At 52.6% G+C, this 25,194-nt stretch overlaps 1 protein-coding gene across 13 annotated transcripts in view; it reads right to left on the minus strand.

Annotated features, from left to right (window-relative positions):
* Positions 1-25,194, minus strand: part of LOC121277245 (phosphatidylinositol 4-phosphate 5-kinase type-1 beta-like) — a 637,142-nt gene that overhangs the window by 583,443 nt on the left and 28,505 nt on the right. The window contains exon 2 of one of the 13 annotated variants that reach the window (XM_041186469.1): positions 15,272-15,382. The exons of the other annotated variants lie outside the window; for them this stretch is intronic. The gene's annotated coding sequence lies outside the window, so the exon portion shown is untranslated. The remainder of the gene's footprint in view (positions 1-15,271; positions 15,383-25,194) is intronic. 13 annotated transcript variants of the gene reach the window in all.

The following is a 25,194-nucleotide window of genomic DNA, read 5'->3' on the forward strand; positions in this document are numbered from 1 at the left end:
CCCCCGTCTGTCTCTCTCTCTCTCGTCCCCCCCTCGTCTGTCTCTCTCTCTCTCTCTCCTCCCCCCCGTCTGTCTCTCTCTCTCTCTCTCTCCTCCCCCCCGTCTGTCTCTCTCTCTCTCTCTCTCCTCCCCCCCGTCTGTCTCTCTCTCTCTCTCTCTCTCTCTCTCTCCTCCCCCCCGTCTGTCTCTCTCTCTCTCTCTCTCCTCCCCCCCCGTCTGTCTCTCTCTCTCTCTCTCTCTCTCCTCCCCCCCGTCTGTCTCTCTCTCTCTCTCTCTCTCTCCTCCCCCCAGTCTGTCTCTCTCTCTCTCTCTCTCTCTCTCCTCCCACCCGTCTTCTCTCTTTCTCTCTCTCTCCTCCCCCCCGTCTGTCTCTTTCTCTCTCTCTCTCCTCCCCCCCGTCTGTCTCTCTCTCTCTCTCTCTCCTCCCCCCCCGTCTGTCTCTCTCTCTCTCTCTCCTCCCCCCCCGTCTGTCTCTCTCTCTCTCTCTCTCTCCTCCCCCCCGTCTGTCTCTCTCTCTCTCTCTCTCTCTCTCCTCCCACCCGTCTTCTCTCTTTCTCTCTCTCTCCTCCCCCCCGTCTGTCTCTTTCTCTCTCTCTCTCCTCCCCCCCGTCTGTCTCTCTCTCTCTCTCTCTCCTCCCCCCCCGTCTGTCTCTCTCTCTCTCTCTCCTCCCCCCCCGTCTGTCTGTCTCTCTCTCTCTCTCCTCCCCCCCGTCTGTCTCTCTCTCTCTCTCCTCCCCCCCGTCTGTCTCTCTCTCTCTCTCCTCCCCCCCGTCTGTCTCTCTCTCTCTCTCCTCCCCCCCGTCTGTCTGTCTCTCTCTCTCTCTCCTCACCCCCGTCTGTCTCTCTCTCTCTCTCTCTCTCCTCCCCCCCGTCTGTCTCTCTCTCTCTCTCTCTCTCCTCCCCCCCGTCTGTCTCTCTCTCTCTCTCCTCCCCCCCGTCTGTCTCTCTCTCTCTCTCTCTCCTCACCCCCGTCTGTCTCTCTCTCTCTCTCTCTCTCCTCCCCCCCGTCTGTCTCTCTCTCTCTCTCTCTCTCCTCCCCCCGTCTGTCGCTCTCTCTCTCTCTCTCTCCTCCCCCCGTCTGTCTCTCTCTCTCTCTCTCTCCTCCCCCCGTCTGTCGCTCTCTCTCTCTCTCTCTCCTCCCCCCGTCTGTCTCTCTCTCTCTCTCTCTCCTCCCCCCCGTCTGTCTCTCTCTCTCTCTCTCTCCTCCCCCCCGTCTGTCTCTCTCTCTCTCTCTCTCCTCCCCCCCGTCTGTCTCTCTCTCTCTCTCTCTCCTCCCCCCCCGTCTGTCTCTCTCTCTCTCTCTCTCTCCTCCCCCCCGTCTGTCTCTCTCTCTCTCTCTCTCTCTCCTCCCCCCCGTCTGTCTCTCTCTCTCTCTCTCTCCTCCCCCCCGTCTGTCTCTCTGTCTCTCTCTCTCTCCTCCCCCCCGTCTGTCTCTCTGTCTCTCTCTCTCTCCTCCCCCCCGTCTGTCTCTCTCTCTCTCTCTCTCTCCTCCCCCCCCCCCCCGTCTGTCTCTCTCTCTCTCTCCTCCCACCCGTCTGTCTCTCTTTCTCTCTCTCTCCTCCCCCCCGTCTGTCTCTCTTTCTCTCTCTCTCCTCCCCCCCGTCTGTCTCTCTTTCTCTCTCTCTCCTCCCCCCCGTCTGTCTCTCTTTCTCTCTCTCCTCCCCCCGTCTGTCTCTCTTTCTCTCTCTCCTCCCCCCCGTCTGTCTCTCTCTCTCTCTCTCTCCTCCCCCCCGTCTGTCTCTCTCTCTCTCTCTCTCTCCTCCCCCCCGTCTGTCTCTCTCTCTCTCTCTCCTCCCCCCCGTCTGTCTCTCTCTCTCTCTCTCCTCCCCCCCGTCTGTCTCTCTCTCTCTCTCTCTCCTCCCCCCCGTCTGTCTCTCTCTCTCTCTTCCCCCCCGTCTGTCTCTCTCTCTCTCTCTCCCTCCCCCCGTCTGTCTCTCTCTCTCTCTCTCTCCCTCCCCCCGTCTGTCTCTCTCTCTCCCTCCCCCGTCTGTCTCTCTCTCTCTCTCTCCCCCCGTCTGTCTCTCTCTCTCTCTCCACCCGTCTGTCTCTCTCTCTCCCTCCCCCCGTCTGTCTCTCTCTCTCCCTCCCCCCCGTCTGTCTCTCTCTCTCTCTCTCCCCCCACGTCTGTCTCTCTCTCTCTCTCTCTCTCTCTCCCCCGTCTGTCTCTCTCTCTCTCTCCCTGCCCCCCCGTCTGTCTCTCTCTCTCTCTCTCCTCCCCCCCGTCTGTCTCTCTCTCTCTCTCTCCTCCCCCCCGTCTGTCTCTCTCTCTCTCTCTCTCCTCCCCCCCGTCTGTCTCTCTCTCTCTCTCTCTCCTCCCCCCCGTCTGTCTCTCTCTCTCTCTCTCCTCCCCCCCGTCTGTCACTCTCTCTCTCTCTCTCCTCCCCCCCGTCTGTCTCTCTCTCTCTCTCTCCTCCCCCCCGTCTGTCTCTCTCTCTCTCTCTCCTCCCCCCCGTCTGTCTCTCTCTCTCTCTCTCCTCCCCCCCGTCTGTCTCTCTCTCTCTCTCTCCTCCCCCCCGTCTGTCTCTCTCTCTCTCTCTCCTCCCCCCCGTCTGTCTCTCTCTCTCTCTCCTCCCCCCCGTCTGTCTCTCTCTCTCTCTCTCCTCCCCCCCGTCTGTCTCTCTCTCTCTCTCTCCTCCCCCCCGTCTGTCTCTCTCTCTCTCTCTCCTCCCCCCCGTCTGTCTCTCTCTCTCTCTCTCCTCCCCCCCGTCTGTCTCTCTCTCTCTCTCTCCTCCCCCCCGTCTGTCTCTCTCTCTCTCTCTCCTCCCCCCCGTCTGTCTCTCTCTCTCTCTCTCCTCCCCCCCGTCTGTCTCTCTCTCTCTCTCTCCTCCCCCCCGTCTGTCTCTCTCTCTCTCTCTCCTCCCCCCCGTCTGTCTCTCTCTCTCTCTCTCCTCCCCCCCGTCTGTCTCTCTCTCTCTCTCTCCTCCCCCCCGTCTGTCTCTCTCTCTCTCTCTCCTCCCCCCCGTCTGTCTCTCTCTCTCTCTCTCCTCCCCCCCGTCTGTCTCTCTCTCTCTCTCTCCTCCCCCCCGTCTGTCTCTCTCTCTCTCTCTCCTCCCCCCCGTCTGTCTCTCTCTCTCTCTCTCCTCCCCCCCGTCTGTCTCTCTCTCTCTCTCTCCTCCCCCCCGTCTGTCTCTCTCTCTCTCTCTCCTCCCCCCCGTCTGTCTCTCTCTCTCTCTCTCCTCCCCCCCGTCTGTCTCTCTCTCTCTCTCTCCTCCCCCCCGTCTGTCTCTCTCTCTCTCTCTCCTCCCCCCCGTCTGTCTCTCTCTCTCTCTCTCCTCCCCCCCCGTCTGTCTCTCTCTCTCTCTCTCCTCCCCCCCGTCTGTCTCTCTCTCTCTCTCTCCTCCCCCCCGTCTGTCTCTCTCTCTCTCTCTCCTCCCCCCCGTCTGTCTCTCTCTCTCTCTCTCCTCCCCCCCGTCTGTCTCTCTCTCTCTCTCTCCTCCCCCCCGTCTGTCTCTCTCTCTCTCTCTCCTCCCCCCCGTCTGTCTCTCTCTCTCTCTCTCCTCCCCCCCGTCTGTCTCTCTCTCTCTCTCTCCTCCCCCCCGTCTGTCTCTCTCTCTCTCTCTCCTCCCCCCCGTCTGTCTCTCTCTCTCTCTCTCCTCCCCCCCGTCTGTCTCTCTCTCTCTCTCTCCTCCCCCCCGTCTGTCTCTCTCTCTCTCTCTCCTCCCCCCCGTCTGTCTCTCTCTCTCTCTCTCCTCCCCCCCGTCTGTCTCTCTCTCTCTCTCTCCTCCCCCCCGTCTGTCTCTCTCTCTCTCTCTCCTCCCCCCCGTCTGTCTCTCTCTCTCTCTCTCCTCCCCCCCGTCTGTCTCTCTCTCTCTCTCTCCTCCCCCCCGTCTGTCTCTCTCTCTCTCTCTCCTCCCCCCCGTCTGTCTCTCTCTCTCTCTCTCCTCCCCCCCGTCTGTCTCTCTCTCTCTCTCCTCCCCCCCCGTCTGTCTCTCTCTCTCTCTCTCCTCCCCCCCGTCTGTCTCTCTCTCTCTCTCTCCTCCCCCCCGTCTGTCTCTCTCTCTCTCTCTCCTCCCCCCCGTCTGTCTCTCTCTCTCTCTCTCCTCCCCCCCGTCTGTCTCTCTCTCTCTCTCTCCTCCCCCCCGTCTGTCTCTCTCTCTCTCTCTCCTCCCCCCCGTCTGTCTCTCTCTCTCTCTCTCCTCCCCCCCGTCTGTCTCTCTCTCTCTCTCTCCTCCCCCCCGTCTGTCTCTCTCTCTCTCTCTCCTCCCCCCCCGTCTGTCTCTCTCTCTCTCCTCCCCCCCCGTCTGTCTCTCTCTCTCTCCTCCCCCCCGTCTGTCTCTCTCTCTCTCCTCCCCCCCGTCTGTCTCTCTCTCTCTCCTCCCCCCCGTCTGTCTCTCTCTCTCTCCTCCCCCCCGTCTGTCTCTCTCTCTCTCCTCCCCCCCGTCTGTCTCTCTCTCTCTCCTCCCCCCCGTCTGTCTCTCTCTCTCTCCTCCCCCCCGTCTGTCTCTCTCTCTCTCCTCCCCCCCGTCTGTCTCTCTCTCTCTCCTCCCCCCCGTCTGTCTCTCTCTCTCTCCTCCCCCCCGTCTGTCTCTCTCTCTCTCCTCCCCCCCCGTCTGTCTCTCTCTCTCTCTCTCCTCCCCCCCCGTCTGTCTCTCTCTCTCTCTCCTCCCCCCCCGTCTGTCTCTCTCTCTCTCCTCCCCCCCCCCGTCTGTCTCTCTCTCTCTCCTCCCCCCCCCCGTCTGTCTCTCTCTCTCTCCTCCCCCCCGTCTGTCTCTCTCTCTCTCCTCCCCCCCGTCTGTCTCTCTCTCTCTCCTCCCCCCCGTCTGTGTCTCTCTCTCTCCTCCCCCCCGTCTGTGTCTCTCTCTCCTCCCCCCCATCTGTGTCTCTCTCTCCTCCCCCCCGTCTGTGTCTCTCTCTCCTCCCCCCCGTCTGTGTCTCTCTCTCTCCTCCCCCCCGTCTGTGTCTCTCTCTCTCCTCCCCCCCGTCTGTGTCTCTCTCTCTCCTCCCCCCCGTCTGTGTCTCTCTCTCTCCTCCCCCCCGTCTGTGTCTCTCTCTCTCCTCCCCCCGTCTGTGTCTCTCTCTCTCCTGCCCCCCGTCTGTGTCTCTCTCTCTCTCTCCTCCCCCCCATCTGTGTCTCTCTCTCTTCCCCCCGTCTGTCTCTCTCTCTCCTCCCCCAGTCTGTCTCTCTCTCTCCTCCCCCAGTCTGTCTCTCTCTCTCCTCCCCCAGTCTGTCTCTCTCTCTCCTCCCCCAGTCTGTCTCTCTCTCTCCTCCCCCAGTCTGTCTCTCTCTCTCCTCCCCCAGTCTGTCTCTCTCTCTCCTCCCCCAGTCTGTCTCTCTCTCTCCTCCCCCAGTCTGTCTCTCTCTCTCCTCCCCCCCGTCTGTCTCTCTCTCTCCTCCCCCCCGTCTGTCTCTCTCTCTCTCTCTTCCTCCCCCCCGTCTGTCTCTCTCTCCCCCCCACCGTCTGTCTCTCTCTGTCTCCTCCCCCCCGTCTGTCTCTCTCTGTCTCCTCCCCCACCGTCTGTCTCTCTCTCTCTCCCCCAGTCTGTCTCTCTCTCTCCTCCCCCCCATCTGTCTCTCTCTCTCTCTTCCTCCCCCCCGTCTGTCTCTCTCTCCCCCCCACCGTCTGTCTCTCTCTGTCTCCTCCCCCACCGTCTGTCTCTCTCTCTCTCCTCCCCCACCGTCTGTCTCTCTCTCTCTCCTCCCCACCGTCTGTCTCTCTCTCTCTCCTCCCCACCGTCTGTCTCTCTCTCTCTCCTCCCCACCGTCTGTCTCTCTCTCCCCCCCACCGTCTGTCTCTCTCTCCCCCCCACCGTCTGTCTCTCTCTCTCCTCCCCCCCGTCTGTCTCTCTCTCTCCTCCCCCCCGTCTGTCTCTCTCTCTCTCTCCTCCCCCACCGTCTGTCTCTCTCTGTCTCCTCCCCCCCCGTCTGTCTCTCTCTCCCCCCAACCCCATCTGTCTCTCTCTCTCTCCACCCCCCCATCTGTCTCTCTCTCTCTCACTCTCTCTCCAACCTTTCTCTCGTCCCGCCCTTTTGCTCTCTCCCTTTCTCTCTTCCTTACTCTACGCCGTTTCTCACTATCTCTCTCTCCACCATTTATATCAATGGTTTAAAAATACCCCCTGTCGCTATGGGAGATCAAAGTCGGGTGGATGAGCAGCAGGGTCTACGGTGAGAATAATAATTTCTGGTGGACGTTTTCTGCCACTCCCCCAATGCCCTTAAATGCATTTATTCAATTCATCACAACCACTCCATGAGAGATCCACATTCTCACCAGCCCAAGTAAATACAATTCTCCTGAATTAATCCATTATTGAACAGAATGGTGACCTTATATTTATAGTGCCAGTTCTGATGTCCCCTTTCTTCTGTTTAATTTCTTTCAGGTGAATCCAGCAAACCGCAGAAGGCAGTTTTGGCAAGTCTGTGAAAAGGATCTCATTTTCTTTGGGAAATGGGTCACCTCTGTATAGAAGAGCTAAAACCTGGCTGCAAGGTTAGAGGAGATGGAGAAGCAGGATCCCAGCAGAGCACCTTTCTGAGTGCTGCAATACAGCACAATTTTTACATAATCTCACTGTACAAACCTTGCAGACAATAGCAGTGACATTAATTAGCATTTATGTATCACCTTTCAAGTGGAAAACATGATATGGGACTTAACAAGAGTGTGATCAATCCACAGAGGAAGGTAACAGAACAGGCAACCAACAGTTTGGTCAAGGGGGTGGTTTTAAGATGCATCTTCAATGGAGGATTTGTAAATTTAAACTTGAAAAAGGATCAAAAAGGACTCAACATATATGTTCAATAAGGTCTGACCATAACCAGTGCTCCCATTTTTAGACAGCAGGTTCTACTAATAATTCTGCTTTTGCCACATCTTCTGTTTTCTTTAGTTATCCCATTACCATATCTTTTTGTATTGCATCATCACCCCCTTTATGTTGCTTAAAGCCTGCAGCACAAGCGCAGGACAAGTGGCAGTAGACCCATCAGGAAAATACAGCTTCCATTTTTAGGGGGCTTCTCACAACTTCCCAAAAAGCTTTACAGTCAATTAAGATGTAGTTGTCATTGCACTGTGGGGAACCCAGCAGCCAGGTTCTGCACAGCAAGCGCCCTAACACAGCAGCAGATAAAGGCCAGCAAATCTGCTTCAGCGATGTGGGTCGAGGCATAAACATTGGCCTAGTGACCAGGGAGAGGCTCCCTGCTGTTCTTCTAGAAGCAGAGGGCAGGCGAGCGAGTGAGAGGACGGCGCGGGGCAGAGCGAGAGAGGGAGGAGGGAACGGGGGAGAGAGAGAGAGGGAGGCGGGCAGGGAAGGGGAGAGAGAGAGAGAGAGGGAGGCGGGCAGGGAAGGGGAGAGAGAGAGAGAGAGGGAGGCGGGCAGGGAAGGGGAGAGAGAGAAAGAGAGGGACGCAGGGAGGCAAAGGAGGAGAGAAAGAGAGAGGCGCGCAGGGAGAGAGAGGCGCGCAGGGAGAGAGAGAGAGGCGCGCAGGGAGAGAGAGAGAGAGGCGCGCAGGGAGAGAGAGAGAGAGGCGCGCAGGGAGAGAGAGAGAGAGGCGCGCAGGGAGAGAGAGAGAGAGGCGCGCAGGGAGAGAGAGAGAGAGGCGCGCAGGGAGAGAGAGAGAGAGGCGCGCAGGGAGAGAGAGAGAGAGGCGCGCAGGGAGAGAGAGAGAGAGGCGCGCAGGGAGAGAGAGAGAGAGGCGCGCAGGGAGAGAGAGAGAGAGGCGCGCAGGGAGAGAGAGAGAGAGGCGCGCAGGGAGAGAGAGAGAGAGGCGCGCAGGGAGAGAGAGAGAGAGGCGCGCAGGGAGAGAGAGAGAGAGGCGCGCAGGGAGAGAGAGAGAGAGGCGCGCAGGGAGAGAGAGAGAGAGGCGCGCAGGGAGAGAGAGAGAGAGGCGCGCAGGGAGAGAGAGAGAGAGGCGCGCAGGGAGAGAGAGAGAGAGGCGCGCAGGGAGAGAGAGAGAGAGGCGCGCAGGGAGAGAGAGAGAGAGGCGCGCAGGGAGAGAGAGAGAGAGGCGCGCAGGGAGAGAGAGAGAGAGGCGCGCAGGGAGAGAGAGAGAGAGGCGCGCAGGGAGAGAGAGAGAGAGGCGCGCAGGGAGAGAGAGAGAGAGGCGCGCAGGGAGAGAGAGAGAGAGGCGCGCAGGGAGAGAGAGAGAGAGGCGCGCAGGGAGAGAGAGAGAGAGGCGCGCAGGGAGAGAGAGAGAGAGGCGCGCAGGGAGAGAGAGAGAGAGGCGCGCAGGGAGAGAGAGAGAGAGGCGCGCAGGGAGAGAGAGAGAGAGGCGCGCAGGGAGAGAGAGAGAGAGGCGCGCAGGGAGAGAGAGAGAGAGGCGCGCAGGGAGAGAGAGAGAGAGGCGCGCAGGGAGAGAGAGAGAGAGGCGCGCAGGGAGAGAGAGAGAGAGGCGCGCAGGGAGAGAGAGAGAGAGGCGCGCAGGGAGAGAGAGAGAGAGGCGCGCAGGGAGAGAGAGAGAGAGGCGCGCAGGGAGAGAGAGAGAGAGGCGCGCAGGGAGAGAGAGAGAGAGGCGCGCAGGGAGAGAGAGAGAGAGGCGCGCAGGGAGAGAGAGAGAGAGGCGCGCAGGGAGAGAGAGAGAGAGGCGCGCAGGGAGAGAGAGAGAGAGGCGCGCAGGGAGAGAGAGAGAGAGGCGCGCAGGGAGAGAGAGAGAGAGGCGCGCAGGGAGAGAGAGAGAGAGGCGCGCAGGGAGAGAGAGAGAGAGGCGCGCAGGGAGAGAGAGAGAGAGGCGCGCAGGGAGAGAGAGAGAGAGGCGCGCAGGGAGAGAGAGAGAGAGGCGCGCAGGGAGAGAGAGAGAGAGGCGCGCAGGGAGAGAGAGAGAGAGGCGCGCAGGGAGAGAGAGAGAGAGGCGCGCAGGGAGAGAGAGAGAGAGGCGCGCAGGGAGAGAGAGAGAGAGGCGCGCAGGGAGAGAGAGAGAGAGGCGCGCAGGGAGAGAGAGAGAGAGGCGCGCAGGGAGAGAGAGAGAGAGGCGCGCAGGGAGAGAGAGAGAGAGGCGCGCAGGGAGAGAGAGAGAGAGGCGCGCAGGGAGAGAGAGAGAGAGGCGCGCAGGGAGAGAGAGAGAGAGGCGCGCAGGGAGAGAGAGAGAGAGGCGCGCAGGGAGAGAGAGAGAGAGGCGCGCAGGGAGAGAGAGAGAGAGGCGCGCAGGGAGAGAGAGAGAGAGGCGCGCAGGGAGAGAGAGAGAGAGGCGCGCAGGGAGAGAGAGAGAGAGGCGCGCAGGGAGAGAGAGAGAGAGGCGCGCAGGGAGAGAGAGAGAGAGGCGCGCAGGGAGAGAGAGAGAGAGGCGCGCAGGGAGAGAGAGAGAGAGGCGCGCAGGGAGAGAGAGAGAGAGGCGCGCAGGGAGAGAGAGAGAGAGGCGCGCAGGGAGAGAGAGAGAGAGGCGCGCAGGGAGAGAGAGAGAGAGGCGCGCAGGGAGAGAGAGAGAGAGGCGCGCAGGGAGAGAGAGAGAGAGGCGCGCAGGGAGAGAGAGAGAGAGGCGCGCAGGGAGAGAGAGAGAGAGGCGCGCAGGGAGAGAGAGAGAGAGGCGCGCAGGGAGAGAGAGAGAGAGGCGCGCAGGGAGAGAGAGAGAGAGGCGCGCAGGGAGAGAGAGAGAGAGGCGCGCAGGGAGAGAGAGAGAGAGGCGCGCAGGGAGAGAGAGAGAGAGGCGCGCAGGGAGAGAGAGAGAGAGGCGCGCAGGGAGAGAGAGAGAGAGGCGCGCAGGGAGAGAGAGAGAGAGGCGCGCAGGGAGAGAGAGAGAGAGGCGCGCAGGGAGAGAGAGAGAGAGGCGCGCAGGAGAGAGAGAGAGAGGCGCGCAGGGAGAGAGAGAGAGAGGCGCGCAGGGAGAGAGAGAGAGAGGCGCGCAGGGAGAGAGAGAGAGAGGCGCGCAGGGAGAGAGAGAGAGAGGCGCGCAGGGAGAGAGAGAGAGAGGCGCGCAGGGAGAGAGAGAGAGAGAGGCGCGCAGGGAGAGGGAGAGAGAGGCGCGCAGGGAGAGAGAGAGAGAGGCGCTCAGGGAGAGAGAGAGAGAGGCACTCAGGGAGAGAGAGAGAGAGAGAGGCGCGCAGGGAGAGAGAGAGAGAGGCGCGCAGGGAGAGAGAGAGAGAGAGGCGCGCAGGGAGAGAGAGAGAGAGAGGCGCGCAGGGAGAGAGAGAGAGAGGCGCGCAGGGAGAGAGAGAGAGAGGCGCGCAGGGAGAGAGAGAGAGAGAGAGGCGCGCAGGGAGAGAGAGAGAGAGAGAGGCGCGCAGGGAGAGAGAGAGAGAGAGAGGCGCGCAGGGAGAGAGAGAGAGAGGCGCGCAGGGAGAGAGAGAGAGAGAGGCGCGCAGGGAGAGAGAGAGAGAGAGAGGCGCGCAGGGAGAGAGAGAGAGAGAGGCGCGCAGGGAGAGAGAGAGAGAGAGAGGCGCGCAGGGAGAGAGAGAGAGAGAGAGGCGCGCAGGGAGAGAGAGAGAGAGAGGCGCGCAGGGAGAGAGAGAGAGAGAGAGGCGCGCAGGGAGAGAGAGAGAGAGAGAGGCGCGCAGGGAGAGAGAGAGAGAGAGAGGCGCGCAGGGAGAGAGAGAGAGAGAGAGAGAGGCGCGCAGGGAGAGAGAGAGAGAGAGAGAGGCGCGCAGGGAGAGAGAGAGAGAGAGAGAGGCGCGCAGGGAGAGAGAGAGAGAGAGAGAGGCGCGCAGGGAGAGAGAGAGAGAGAGAGGCGCGCAGGGAGAGAGAGAGAGAGAGAGGCGCGCAGGGAGAGAGAGAGAGAGAGAGAGGCGCGCAGGAGAGAGAGAGAGAGAGAGAGGCGCGCAGGGAGAGAGAGAGAGAGAGAGAGGCGCGCAGGGAGAGAGAGAGAGAGAGAGAGGCGCGCAGGGAGAGAGAGAGAGAGAGAGGCGCGCAGGGAGAGAGAGAGAGAGAGAGGCGCGCAGGGAGAGAGAGAGAGAGAGAGGCGCGCAGGGAGAGAGAGAGAGAGAGAGGCGCGCAGGGAGAGAGAGAGAGAGAGAGGCGCGCAGGGAGAGAGAGAGAGAGAGAGGCGCGCAGGGAGAGAGAGAGAGAGAGAGAGGCGCGCAGGGAGAGAGAGAGAGAGAGAGAGAGAGGCGCGCAGGGAGAGAGAGAGAGAGAGAGGCGCGCAGGGAGAGAGAGAGAGAGAGAGAGGCGCGCAGAGAGAGAGAGAGAGAGAGAGAGGCGCGCAGGGAGAGAGAGAGAGAGAGAGAGAGGCGCACAGGGAGAGAGAGAGAGAGAGAGAGGCGCGCAGGGAGAGAGAGAGAGAGAGAGAGGCGCGCAGGGAGAGAGAGAGAGAGAGAGGCGCGCAGGGAGAGAGAGAGAGAGAGAGGCGCGCAGGGAGAGAGAGAGAGAGAGAGGCGCGCAGGGAGAGAGAGAGAGAGAGAGGCGCGCAGGGAGAGAGAGAGAGAGAGAGGCGCGCAGGGAGAGAGAGAGAGAGAGAGGCGCGCAGGGAGAGAGAGAGAGAGAGAGGCGCGCAGGGAGAGAGAGAGAGAGAGAGGCGCGCAGGGAGAGAGAGAGAGAGAGAGGCGCGCAGGGAGAGAGAGAGAGAGAGAGGCGCGCAGGGAGAGAGAGAGAGAGAGAGAGGCGCGCAGGGAGAGAGAGAGAGAGAGAGGCGCGCAGGGAGAGAGAGAGAGAGAGAGGCGCGCAGGGAGAGAGAGAGAGAGAGAGGCGCGCAGGAGAGAGAGAGAGAGAGAGGCGCGCAGGGAGAGAGAGAGAGAGAGAGGCGCGCAGGGAGAGAGAGAGAGAGAGAGGCGCGCAGGGAGAGAGAGAGAGAGAGAGGCGCGCTGGGAGAGAGAGAGAGAGAGAGAGGCGCGCAGGGAGAGAGAGAGAGAGAGAGGCGCGCGGGGAGAGAGAGAGAGAGAGAGGCGCGCAGGGAGTGAGAGAGAGAGAGAGAGGCGCGCAGGGAGAGAGAGAGAGAGAGAGAGGCGCGCAGGGAGAGAGAGAGAGAGAGAGGAGGCGCGCAGGGAGAGAGAGAGAGAGAGAGGCGCGCAGGGAGAGGAGAGAGAGAGAGAGAGGCGCGCAGGAGAGAGAGAGAGAGAGAGAGAGGCGCGCAGGGAGAGAGAGAGAGAGAGAGAGGCGCGCGGAGAGAGAGAGAGAGGCGCGCACGGAGAGAGAGAGAGAGAGGCGCGCAGGGGAGAGAGAGAGGAGAGGCGCGCAGGGAGAGAGAGAGAGAGGCGCGCAGGGAGAGAGAGGAGAGAGGCGCGCAGGGAGAGAGAGAGAGAGGCGCGCAGGGAGAGAGAGAGAGGCGCGCAGGGAGAGAGAGAGAGAGAGGCGCGCCAGGAGAGAGAGAGAGAGAGGCGCGCAGGGAGAGAGAGAGAGAGGCGCGCAGGGAGAGAGAGAGAGAGGCGCGCAGGGAGAGAGAGAGAGAGGCGCGCAGGGAGAGAGAGAGAGAGGCGCGCAGGGAGAGAGAGAGAGAGGCGCGCAGGGAGAGAGAGAGAGAGGCGCGCAGGGAGAGAGAGAGAGAGAGGCGCGCAGGGAGAGAGAGAGAGAGAGGCGCGCAGGGAGAGAGAGAGAGAGGCGCGCAGGGAGAGAGAGAGAGAGGCGCGCAGGGAGAGAGAGAGAGAGGCGCGCAGGGAGAGAGAGAGAGAGGCGCGCAGGGAGAGAGAGAGAGAGGCGCGCAGGGAGAGAGAGAGAGAGGCGCGCAGGGAGAGAGAGAGAGAGGCGCGCAGGGAGAGAGAGAGAGAGGCGCGCAGGGAGAGAGAGAGAGAGGCGCGCAGGGAGAGAGAGAGAGGCGCGCAGGGAGAGAGAGAGAGGCGCGCAGGGAGAGAGAGAGAGGCGCGCAGGGAGAGAGAGACAAAGGCGCGCAGGGAGAGAGAGACAGAGGCGCGCAGCGAGAGAGAGAGAGAGAGGCGCGCAGGGAGAGAGAGAGAGAGAGGCGCGCAGGGAGAGAGAGAGAGAGTGAGGCGCGCAGGGAGAGAGAGAGGCGCGCAGGGAGAGAGAGAGGCGCGCAGGGAGAGAGAGAGGCGCGCAGGGAGAGAGAGAGGCGCGCAGGGAGAGAGAGAGGCGCGCAGGGAGAGAGAGAGAGAGGCGCGCAGGGAGAGAGAGAGAGAGGCGCGCAGGGAGAGAGAGAGAGAGGCGCGCAGGGAGAGAGAGAGAGAGAGAGAGGCGCGCAGGGAGAGAGAGAGAGAGGCGCGCAGGGAGAGAGAGAGAGAGGCGCGCAGGGAGAGAGAGAGAGAGGCGCGCAGGGAGAGAGAGAGAGAGGCGCGCAGGGAGAGAGAGAGAGAGGCGCGCAGGGAGAGAGAGAGAGAGGCGCGCAGGGAGAGAGAGAGAGAGGCGCGCAGGGAGAGAGAGAGAGGCACGCAGAGAGAGAGAGAGAGAGAGGCGTGCAGGGAGAGAGAGAGAGAGGCGCGCAGGGAGAGAGAGAGAGAGAGGCGCGCAGGGAGAGAGAGAGAGGCGCGCAGGGTGAGAGAGAGAGAGATAGAGAGAGGGACAGAGAGAGAGAGATATCCAGGGAGAGAGAGAGATACAGAGAGAGGTGCAGAAAGAGAGAGAGGGAGACAGAGAGAGTGAGCCATTTGGAGCAAGACAGGAAATGTTCCACGCTACAAGGGAACCAGAGAGGCTGGTGAAGAACTATGATCAATGTCATCTAAATTCAAGAGTCATTTTTTGTGAGGATATATTAGGGGGTGTCTGACGTATAATAACACAATCCCACACATCAATGACGAGGCTGAATTTTGCAATCAGGGGAGGAAAATTTGGCAAAATTACATGAAGAAAGCAGAGTTCAGCATGCAAAATCTTATCATGTACAAAAAATAAATGCAAAGCACAGATAGAAACTGACGGCCGGTGATGTCAGTTCGTTAGTTCTTCCTTTGCCTTTGTGAGAACAGCAGACATTTGCTATCAAAGAATATATTGATCTGGACAGGGACCGCTTTGTGCCAGTGGGTTTCTTACTGAAAATTCATGACATGTATTGAAGTTTATCACATTAGGAATTTCATTGGGCTCGAAATATCTAGGGGTCACAGATTTAGGATAAACTGGTCAAAGTGGGGAGATGAGGGTTTACATGATAATCTGAAATGGTGGTAGAAATAGATTCAATGGTAATTTTCCAAAAAGGAATTGGTCTGTTATAAAGGATGTGATAACAGGACACTTAGAAAACGTCAAAGAGATTAGACAAAGTCAACATGATTTTCCTTTCATAAATCCATGTTTCACAAACCTACTGGAGTTCATTAGGATGTAACTAGCAGAAAAGGTAAGGGAGAACCAGTGGATGTGGTGTATCAAAAGCTCTCTGAAAATCCAACTAAAGACCCACATAAGAGGTTACTGTGTAAAATTAAAACGTATGGGATTGGGGGCAATATATTGATATGGATTGAGAATTAGTTAACAGACAAGAAAGAGAGAATAGGAATAAATAGGTTTTTTTTTGGAGTGGCAGGCGGTGACTAGTGGGGTACAGCAGGGATCAGTGCTTGGGCCCCAGCTATTAAACAATACTTTTTAATTATTGTGATAGATTGGGACACGTTGATGTACAAAGGAACCTGGGTGTCCTTGTACACCAATCACCGAAAACAAGCATGCAGGTGCAGCACGCAGTTAAGAAGACAAATGGTATGTTGGCCTTCATTGCAAGAGGACTTGAATACAGGAGCAAGGATGCCTTACTGCAGCTGTACGGAGCCCTGGTGAGACCGCACCTGGAGTATTGTGTGCAGTTTTGGCCTCCTTACCTAAGAAAGGATATACTTGCCATAGAGGGAGTGCAGCGAAGATTCACCAGACTGATTCCTGGGATGGCAGAATTGTCGTATGAGAGATTGAGTCGACTGGGCCTGTATTCACTGGTGTTTAGAAGAATGAGAAGGGATCTCATTGAGATGTATAAAATTCTGACAGGGCTGGACAGGATGGATGCAGGGAGAATGTTTCCCCTGGCTGTGGGGTCTAGAACTGTGGAATTCTGTACCACAGAAGGCTAAGGGGGCCAAGTCACTGAATATACTGAAGAAGGAAATAGATTTCTGGACTTTAAAGGCATCAAGGCGTTTGGGGAGAGAGTGGGAGTATGGCATTGAGAGAGAGGATCAGCCATGATCATATTGAATGGAGGAGCAGGCTCGAAGGGACGAATCACCTACTCCTGCTCCTATTTTCTATGTTTCTATGGATAAGTACTTGAAATTTGGAAAGAGGTGAGTAGAACTAATTGTCTCTTTCAAAGAGCCAGCACAGCCACAAAAGGACCGAATGGTTTTCTGTTGTGCTGTACAATTTGATTTTTCCACTTTATGTGCCACTTAAAACTAATAGGCTCTTGGTGCACACACTTCACATTAAACTACTTGAAGTGCAAGTTTGGCATGAAAAACACAACCACTTCATCTGCAATATCCATAAATCCAGTTACCTCCTGTAAACTGGGAGGAAGACAAGTGTTCAAGTGTTTTCATTGCATGGGCTGACACCCACTCTGCCCTGAGTCCATCAGTTTCCATCCTGAGCTATATTGGAGATGAAACTGGAATAAATGTAAATATTTACAGGAACTGTTACAAAGACCCAAGTGACATATCATTAACTGGTTAAACTATGTTCAAAACACAAGGCAGGCCTTAGATAGACTAGGAAATCTCTCTGAATTCAGTCAACCATCACAAGTGGATTATACCAAATCTTTGCAAACTGGAGGAGAAACCTTTGACCCAAACATATGCACGAGAGCTTGGAATCCAGCTGTGCTGAGTTGCTTATCAGCAGCTGTCCATTAAATAATAAGGCTTGCTAAAAATTGCTTAATTAGTAGGTGCCTTTCAGGAAGATATTGAGAAGAACAATCCAAAATATTCCTTACACAAATCCCTGGACCATGAATGGATTTGGCCACCAACTTTCACCATCGAGGAAGTTTAATCTCCAGAATTCTGCAGCAAACACCGCCCAGGGAAAATTCAATGGAACGCAAAGTGCCAGAGGGAGGGCGGGAGGCGCACACATGTGGCGGGAGAGGCAGAGACCAACCTCAAGAGGTAATTTGTTAGCCTTTGCTCCCTACATCAGTGCAGCAAAGAGAAAGCTGTTGAACTGGGCAAAGATTGAGATGTTTATTGCCGAGAGATTATGCTGTCCATTAACGCCCTTAGGAATTTAAGAACCGGAGGGGCCCATTTGTTCCTTCAAGCTTCTTCCACCATTCAATGAGATCATGGCTGATCTGCAACCTAACTCCATATACCCATCTTTGTGCCATTTTCTTTAATGCCTTTGATTGAATAACAAAGACAAAAACCTATCTCGGATTTGCATCAATTGTTATTTGCAGAAGAGAGCACCAAGTTTCTGCCACCCTGTGTGTAGAAATGTTCCCTAACTTCATTGCTGAAAGGTCTAGCTCTAACTTTTAGACTCTGTGCTTGACTCTCCAGCTAGCAGAAGTAACTTGTCTCTATCAGCCTCCCTTAATATTTTGAAAACTTTGACCAAATTACCACTTAATCTTCTAAGGAAATACAATCCTAGTTTGTGTAATCTTTCCTCATAATTTAATCCTTAGAGTCCAGGTATCATTCTGGTGAACCTACACTGTGCTCCCTCCATGGCCAATATATCCTTCCTCAGTTACGGGACCGGGAGCTACAGTCAGTACTCCACGTATAGTCTAACCAGGGCTTTGTACAACTGAAGTATGGCTTCTATCTGCCTGTATTCCATTCTTCTAGATCTAAAGGCCAGCATTCCAATATTGTAGTCAACAGACTTGCACCTTTGGGTGTGGGTCCATCTTGTAAACTGGTAATCCAGTTTGTAAGCACTTTTGGACGGAGAACAGTTAATCTGGCAATTTGTTACCTCTTAACCCACTAGATTAGATACATGGCTTGTTCACTGAAGACTACTCATCTCTGACACTATTCTGTGAATATTAAGGCAAGAAAGCTTCCTCCTTCCACAGCTTGAGTAGGGTCATGAATATTTCCTTCAAAAGCAGGTGGGCAAAGAAAATAAATATTATATAATGATCAACTAGCATTAGGGTTGCCAATTCTGATCGCACCTATTCCTGGAGTTATCACATGATTGCCTGCTGTCAATTGTCCCAACCCCACGTTCCAGCCATTGGTTGGCCAACATGCACATCCTCACGGGGTTCTGCTTTCCTGCGGCCAATTGGAAAGCGAACAGACTCGTCACCTAATTGGATAATTTCTGGTTAAACAGCCTTCCGGGCCCCCACCAACTAAATTTAAACAAAAAAAAAAAATCAGCATTTGAGGAAAATGTTAAAGCTCCCTTGATTTAACTTCCCTGGGTGTTGCCCACAGCAGAGTCCATAACATTAACCATTCATTATTGGAGACTCCAGGGCATCCCTGTGGGTTTGACAGCCCTAGTCAGAGAGTTCTGGTGGTGTATAAAAAAAAGATTTTCCTCAACTCCGCCTCCAGTTCTTTTGCCAATTACCTTAAATCTGTGCCCTCTGGTTACTGATCTTTTAACTATTGGGAATGGATGAGTTGCTCAAACACGATTTCTTGCTGGACCTAAGATGGTAGATGCTTTATGGAGCATTGGGCACAGCAACAACAAGGCCTGTGCTTTCCTGCCTCTTGTACAACAAAAGATTTCTACAGAACATGTCCCGGACACAACTCAACCAGAAATGCATATCAAACAAGACGTGGCGTGTGGTAATCTGAGCTGCAATACACCTTTGAGAGAATGTGTGCAGATTGACACACGTGATTGTATTATCCAATTGCTATGTAGCCTGGGTTACATTGTTAATCCAAAACAAAAACAAAAATACCTGGAAAAACTCAGCAGGTCTGGCATCTGCGGAGAGGAATACAGTTAACGTTTCGAGTCCTAATGACTCTTCATCAGAACGAAGGAAAAATAGAAAAGAGATGAAATATAAGCTGGTTTAAGGGTGGGGGGGAGGGACATGTAGAGCTGGATAGAGGGCCAGTGATAGGTGGAGATTGCCAAAAGATGTCAAAGACAAAAGGGCAAAGAGGTGTTGAAGGTGGTGATATTATCTAAGGAATGTGCTAATTAAGGGTAGAAAGCAGGACAAGCAAGGTACAGATAGCCCTAGTGGGGGTGGGGTGGGGGGGAAGGAATCGAAAAAGACTAAAAGGCAGAGATAAAACAATGGATAGAAATACATTTAAAAATAGCGGAAATAGGTGGGAAAAGAAAAAAATATATAAATTATTGGAAAAAGGGGTATCGGAAAGGGGGTTCAGGAATAGATGCGATCAGAGTTGGCAATGCTAATGCTGGTTGATCATTATATAATACATTTATTTTCTTTGCCCACCTGCTTTTGAAGGAAATATTCATGACCCTACTCGAGCTGTGGAAGGAGGAAGCTTTCTTGCCTATTTTGATCCCTTCCCCCATCCCACCCCCGCTAGGGCTATCTGTACCTTGCTTGTCCTGCTTTCTACCCTTGTCATCATTAGCATATTCTTAGCTAGTTTAACCACTGTCAACACCTCTTTGTCCTTTTGTCTATGACATCTTTTGGCAATCTCCACCTATCACTGGCTCTCTATCCAGCTCTACTTGTCCCACCCTTCCCCCCCTTAAACCAGCTTATATTTCACCTCCTTTCTATTTTTCCTTCGTTCTGGTGAAGAGTCATATGGACTCAAAACGTTAACTGTGTTCCTCTCCGCAGATGCTGTCAGACCTGCTGAGTTTTTCTAGGTAGTTTTGTTTTTTTGTTTTGGATTTCCAGCATCCACAGTTTTTTGCTTTTACATTGTTAATCAATAGTTTTAGAATGGGTTTTGGTTTGAGAAGCACACATGTGTTAGTGCTCCATTACTATGTTAAGAAGCAGCACGTGCTTCATTTTACAATGGTCTCTTTGTCGGCATCATCTTGATTACCAACCCACTTGCCAGTAAATAGGCCGTGTTGGCTGAGCAAAGCGACCCAATAGAAGGAACATAAGATGGGTCAAGCAAATCACATGACTGTGCAAAATATAAAGTTCACTAAACCTGCAAGTTTAAAGATAGGCAGAACACCAGCCTTAAACCAATGGAGCTACAGAGACTCCAAAGAAAGCAGCCAGACATAACCTTTGTTTAAACACCCAAGTTCAAATCTCAAATAGAACGTCAACTGCAGGAAATATGGTTTGAAATTCGATATAATTCACGAGCCTGGATGTCTGTGTGCTCAGCTGAGCCGGCCATCAAACACAGACAGGGCAGTGCAGGAAGAGCCAAGGAAATGCTCACTGAGCTGGGAACAGACCCCAGTTAACATCAGTAAACTAAGGCAAGATAGGCAGAACATTACACCTCAATGTACTGCAATCGTGGCCTCAGCAGCAGTGAATTAACCCGTTTCATGATAGACTTTTACAATGTAAATCCTTTCAGGATGCTGCAGTCCCTGTCATTGACATGAAGAGAGTGAGCTTGCATTTTTATTTCTATGACACTATTTCGATGAAGAGCAGTTCTCCCCGATGTCTTGACAGCATTTATCCCTCAATCGTCATTGCTAAAACAGATAACATGTTATGAAGCATGAGTTTCTAACGGGCTTGACAGGGTCAATGCCGAGAGGATTCCATAACTAGAACGCGCAATTTCAAAATAAGGGGTCTCCCATATAAGACAGAGATAAGGTGGAATTTCTTCTCTCGGAGGGTCAGTCTTTGGAACTCTCTTCAAAAATAAAAATACCTGGAAAAACTCAGCAGGTCTGGCAGCATCTGCGGAGAGGAACACAGTTAACGTTTCGAGTCCGTAAGACTCTTCAACAGAACTAAGTAAAAATAGAAAAGAGGTGAAATATATGCAGGTTTAAGGAGGTGGGGGTGTGACAGGTAGAGCTGGATAGAGGGCCAGTGATAGGTGGAGATAGCTAAATGATGTCATAGACAAAAGGACAAAGAGGTGCTGAAGGTGGTGATATTATCTAAGGAATGTGCTAATTAAGGGTAGAAAGCAGGACAAGCAAGGTACAGATAGCCCTAGTGGGGGTGGAGTGAAGGGAAGGGATCAAAATAGGCTAAAAGGTAGAGATAAAACAATGGATGGAAATACATTTAAAAATAATGGAAATAGGTGGGAAAAGAAAAATCTATATAAATTACTAGGAAAAAAAGGGGATCAGAAAGGCAGTGGGAATGGATGAGAGAGTTCATGATCTAAAATTGCTGAACTCAATATTCAGTCCGGAAGTAAAGTGCCTAGTCGGAAGATGAGATGCTGTGTCTGCATGTCCGTCCTTGGCCTGCTGCATTGTTCCTGTGAAGTTCAAGGCAACCTGGAGGAACAGCACCTCATCTTCCGACTATCTCCACCTATACTGGCCCTCTATCCAGCTCTACCTGTTCCACCCCCCTCCCCTAAACCAGCTTATATTTCACCTCTTTTCTATTTTTCCTTAATTCTGTTGAAGAGTCATACGGACTCGAAATGTTAACTGTATTCCACTCCGCAGATGCTGCCAGACCTGCTGAGTTTTTCCAGGTATTTTTAATTTTGTTTTGGATTTCCAGCATCTGCAGTTTTTTGCTTTTATCTTTGGAATTCTCTTCCCCAGAGAGCGGTGGAGACAGGGTCATTGAATACATTCACGGCTGTGTTAGATTTTTGATCTTCATGGATGTTGGGGGTGCAGACAGGACAGTGGAGTTAAGGCCACAATCCAATCAGCCATGGTCTGATTGAGTGACAAAGTAGGCTGAAGGGGCCGAATGGCCTACTCCTGGTCCCTAATTCTTATGTTATGTACTTCTGTTCATTATCATATTGCTGTCTGTGGGAGCTTGCTGTGTGCAAATTAGCTGCTGCATTTCCTACATTCCAACACAGAAGTGACTACACTTGAAGTACTTCATTGGCTGAAAATGCTTTGGGATGTCCAGTGGTAGTGCAAGACACTTTATAAATGCAAGCTTTTTTTTTTGGTGGAACTTCAAAATAAATTTGAACTTTCCAACTGCAGAAGTAGGTAAGTATTGCTTTTTAATGTGCCCAAGAAAACCAGGACCAAATGTTCCTTGGAAAAGATATCACAATTCTCCCTCACCAAACTCTCCAAGAAAGTGTCAGTTCACCTATCTGAAAACTATAAAGTGTGATTTAAAAAAAAAATTCTTTCATGGGATGTGGGCTTCGCTGGCTGGGCCAACATTCATTACTCATCCCTGGTTGCCCTTGAGAAGGTGGTGGTGAGCTGCCTTCTTGAACTGATGCAGTCCATGTGTTATAGGTGCATCTACAGTGCTGTTAGGGAGGGAGTTCCAGGATCTTGACCCAGCGACAGTGAAGGAACGGAGATATATTTTCAAGTCAGGATGGTGAGTGGCTTGGAGGGGAACTGTCAGGTGGCGATGTTCCCACCTATCTGTTGCCCTTGTCCTTCTAGGTGGTGGAGGTTGTGGGCTTGGACAGTGCTGTTGAAGGAGCCTTGGTAAATTGCTGCAATGTACTTTGTGAGTGGTACACACTGCTGCCACTGTGTGTTAGTGGTGGAGGGAGTGGATATTTAAAGTGAATGATTATACAACTATATCTTTACAGATATATACAGATTTGTAAAGTTAACATAAGTTACAAGAGCTATCTTATACTTGAATATCCACAGTAAGTACACAATCCATGTATCAATAGGCACCCTGTGGTCAGAAACACCACACTTTGAAACTAAGTGATAGATGCCACCTCAACCAGATGCTATGAATCTCTCATCAGTCTCCTCAGACTTTTGACACACCGTAAGCCAACCTGTCTCACTGAACTCCGTCTCTCACATGAGAGTTTCCATCTCCACTCTCCAAGAACTCGCTTTGGGCTGTTCTCCCAAACTGTCGCTTTCTCTGAGATGCCTTCCACAAGGGTTCACCTCCAGGATTTCCAACTCTCCTTCTGATGTTCCTCTTTCCTGGGTCATCACATGCATTCAAGCTGTCTACCACACACACTCTCTCACTAACTCAGCCGTTAACAGTACCACTGCTTCACTTGCCCACAGCAAATATTTACAGGCCTTCAGTTGTCCCTTTGAATCTACTTGCCTCTTGCAAGCTGTTCTCACTTGAAATCTACTTTCTACAGCTTTTGTCTCTTTAAATCTGAAGATTGGAGCCTTTCTCTCTACCCCTCACTCTTAACATTACTTAACAGGACCTTTTCCAGGTTCCTGCCTTGGACTTGAAGGTCTCCTTGGGACTTTCTCATGTTTCTATCTCACTCCTTTGGCCTTAGGACCTTTTGGTTATTTTGGAAAAATCTGCAGCTCCCTCTCGCAGTGTCCAATCTCTTTGGGGTTTTGCCTTCAAACTGAAACTTAAGACTGCCCTTTCTTTAGGTTTTCTGTGTTTAGGCATCTGTGGGAGGGACCTGCCTCTCGAGACCCCTATTGCTAGACAACAGCCCAATTCTTCTACCCTTGTGTTTGCTGAACTTAAGTCGTAAACTCTCATTAGAAATGCAAGCACCTTTTTAAAGTGAAACTAAAGCGCCATTTGAACTTTTTTAACACACAGAAATACAAATCAAACTTAAACTTTAAAGCTAAAACTCATTCCTAACACCTACAAATACCAATATAACTTACCTAAACTCTATTTCCTAATAGTATTTCCTCATACCTGACAGCACCCCAGTAAATCTGGGTTGCAAACTTTTTATTACCTTAAGATCCTTCTTACAGTCAGCAGCTCAAAATTACACATGTCTTACAAAAACTTTATATATAGAAGTACCAATATAGCAATTTAATTTATATAGGGCCTTTAATGTAATAAAACATTGTAAGTTGCTTCACAGGAGCGGTTATCAAACAACATTTGACATGGCAGGTCTGACAGCATCTGCGGAGAGGAACACTTAACGTTTCGAGTCCATATGACACTTCATCTGATGAAGAGTCATATGGACTCGAAACGTTAACTGTGTTCCTCTCCGCAGATGCTGTCAGACCTGCTGAGTTTTTCCAGTTATTTTTGTTTTTATTTCAGAGTTCCAGCATCTGCAGTATCTTGCTTTTATAATATTTGACACGGAGTCACCTTAGGACAAGTGACCAAAAGTTTAGTCAAAGAGGCAGTATTTAAGGGACATCTTAAGAGAGAAAGAGGGAAAGAAAGAGAGAGAGATAGAAATATTTAGGGAGGGAATTCCAGAGCTTAGGGCTTAGACAGCTGAAAGCGTGACCAATGAAAATCAGGGAAATGCAAAAGGCTGGAATTAGAGGAGTGCAGATATCTCAAAACATTCCTACTTTAAATTCTATACCCTTTGCCGCAAAACTCAAGAATTCTGTTTGCTTTTAAAAAAGAACCCGCCTTCTCCACCTATGGCGGTGCTTTTTTAATGTCCTGAAAACCTGAACTCCTAGATTTCTGATTTTCCATCTAGGCCAGCACGCTTTCCATTCAATCTATAACTATCACTCTTAAAACAAAAAAAAAAATATTTTACTCAACTTTTATTGAGGTTAAATTCAACCTACCACATTTGTGGCTCATGCCACCAGGTACCCTGGCTGCACCATTTCAAAGTTATTTACAAGGCATTCTATTTTCAGTCGCATCCCAATGTTTGGATACCACTCATGTCCAAATCATTAGAATCAAAATGGCTCCTGCCATTTGGCCCATCTTGTCCATGCTGGCTTTTGTCAAGAGGAATCCAGCTAGTCCTACTCCCCTGCCCTTTCCCTGTAGCCTTGCACATGTTTTCCCTTCAAGTACTTATCCAGTTCCCTTCGAAAGTCACGATTGACCCTGCTTCCAGCGCCCTCTCAAACAGTGCATTCCGGATCCTAACCATTTGCTGCTCAAAGAATTTCAGGTACACAACAAGAAGCAGTCCCAGAACATGGCCCCATGAGCCACCATTACCCAAATCCATACATTGCAAGAAACTGACAGGAATTGCTATTGCTTCCCAACCCAATGGGTTTTCATCAAAATTAAAACCCTGCCTATAATTCAGGGTTACCAACTCTGAATGTGTTCCTGAAGGTTTCATCATATCACCTCCTTTCACTAACTGCCCCACCCCCACATTCCCACGATTGGTTGCCCTATATGACCAGCCTTCTCTCAGCCAATTAGAAAGTGAACAAATTGTTCAACACCTGTTTTGACTGACAAGTCAACAATCATCCAAGCAGCCTTTAGTCCCTGGCTGCAATATTTCTTGATAACTAAAAATGTTTAGACAAAATGAAAATTTTTAATACTATGATTTTTCTGCTGGTGTGCTTGAGGTGTCCAGGTGACAAGACATGGAAATTCCAGGGTGATACTGAAGCATCAGCAACCCTACGACAATTCTATAATCCCAATCCACTTCAGTGCAGCTTCTCAAAGTCCCTCCGTATCTACTGCCTTAAAGAACACTTCGTCAATCACAAGCTGTCGCTCCAAAAATCAGTGTTGGCTGCAAATTTTTTTTACTTTTAAAATTAATTTTATTTTAATCTCCATATCAATTTGAATCTGCCAAATAGCAAGTGGTTACTAGCATTCTGCCCGTGAACACTGCCCCTGGCCTTGAAAAGAAGCTACATTGTTAAAGAGTGCCATAATAAGTCACATATCTGGGACCTTTTGACAGCATTTTCATTAAAAATGAACAGCACGCTTCATGCAAGAGCTATGATGGAAACTCAAATATCGTGATTCTGTTTATAATAAATTATGCCTATGGAATACTAATCTGCAAATTCTGTGTAAGATTTAGAATCCATTGCTTAGGCAGAGCACAATTCAGGGGAAGACATGACAACAACACCATTGCTGATCCAAATACAGAACGAAGTCGGATTGCATTTTGGGATGTACACTATATTAACCTAAATACAATTTCAATTCTTTTATATGTTTTATTGAAATACCTCGGCTTTGAGAATATTAATTAGAAAAAGCATTTAATTTCTTCACTTGCCTGAATGCCAACTCCATATTTCACTATTTAACAAAATATTCTCGAATTTGAGGCAGGATTTTCCCATTAGCGAGCGGGGGAGGGCAGGGGCTGCTCACGGACATGTAAAATGACGCAGGATGACGTCGGGCGGAACTCCCAATGTCACCGTACCCCATTTAAATTTTCCGGTAGGCGGGGGTGCAGCAAAATCAGCTGTGCGCCCACCGACCTGTCAACAGCCAATTGAGGCCATTGACAGAGTCATTTAGCTAATTAAAGGACTTGCTCATCCAACTTTAAGGCTAGCGGGCAGGCCAGGAGCCCCGGCAGGCATTAGAAAAAGCATGAAACCTCATCCAGCAGCGGGATGAGGTTTCATGTAGGGTTTTAAAAAATTTTGTTAAAGTTTTTTTTTAAA

The sequence above is a fragment of the Carcharodon carcharias genome, chromosome 4 (genome assembly GCF_017639515.1).
Source record: "Carcharodon carcharias isolate sCarCar2 chromosome 4, sCarCar2.pri, whole genome shotgun sequence".
Lineage (NCBI taxonomy): Eukaryota > Metazoa > Chordata > Chondrichthyes > Lamniformes > Lamnidae > Carcharodon > Carcharodon carcharias.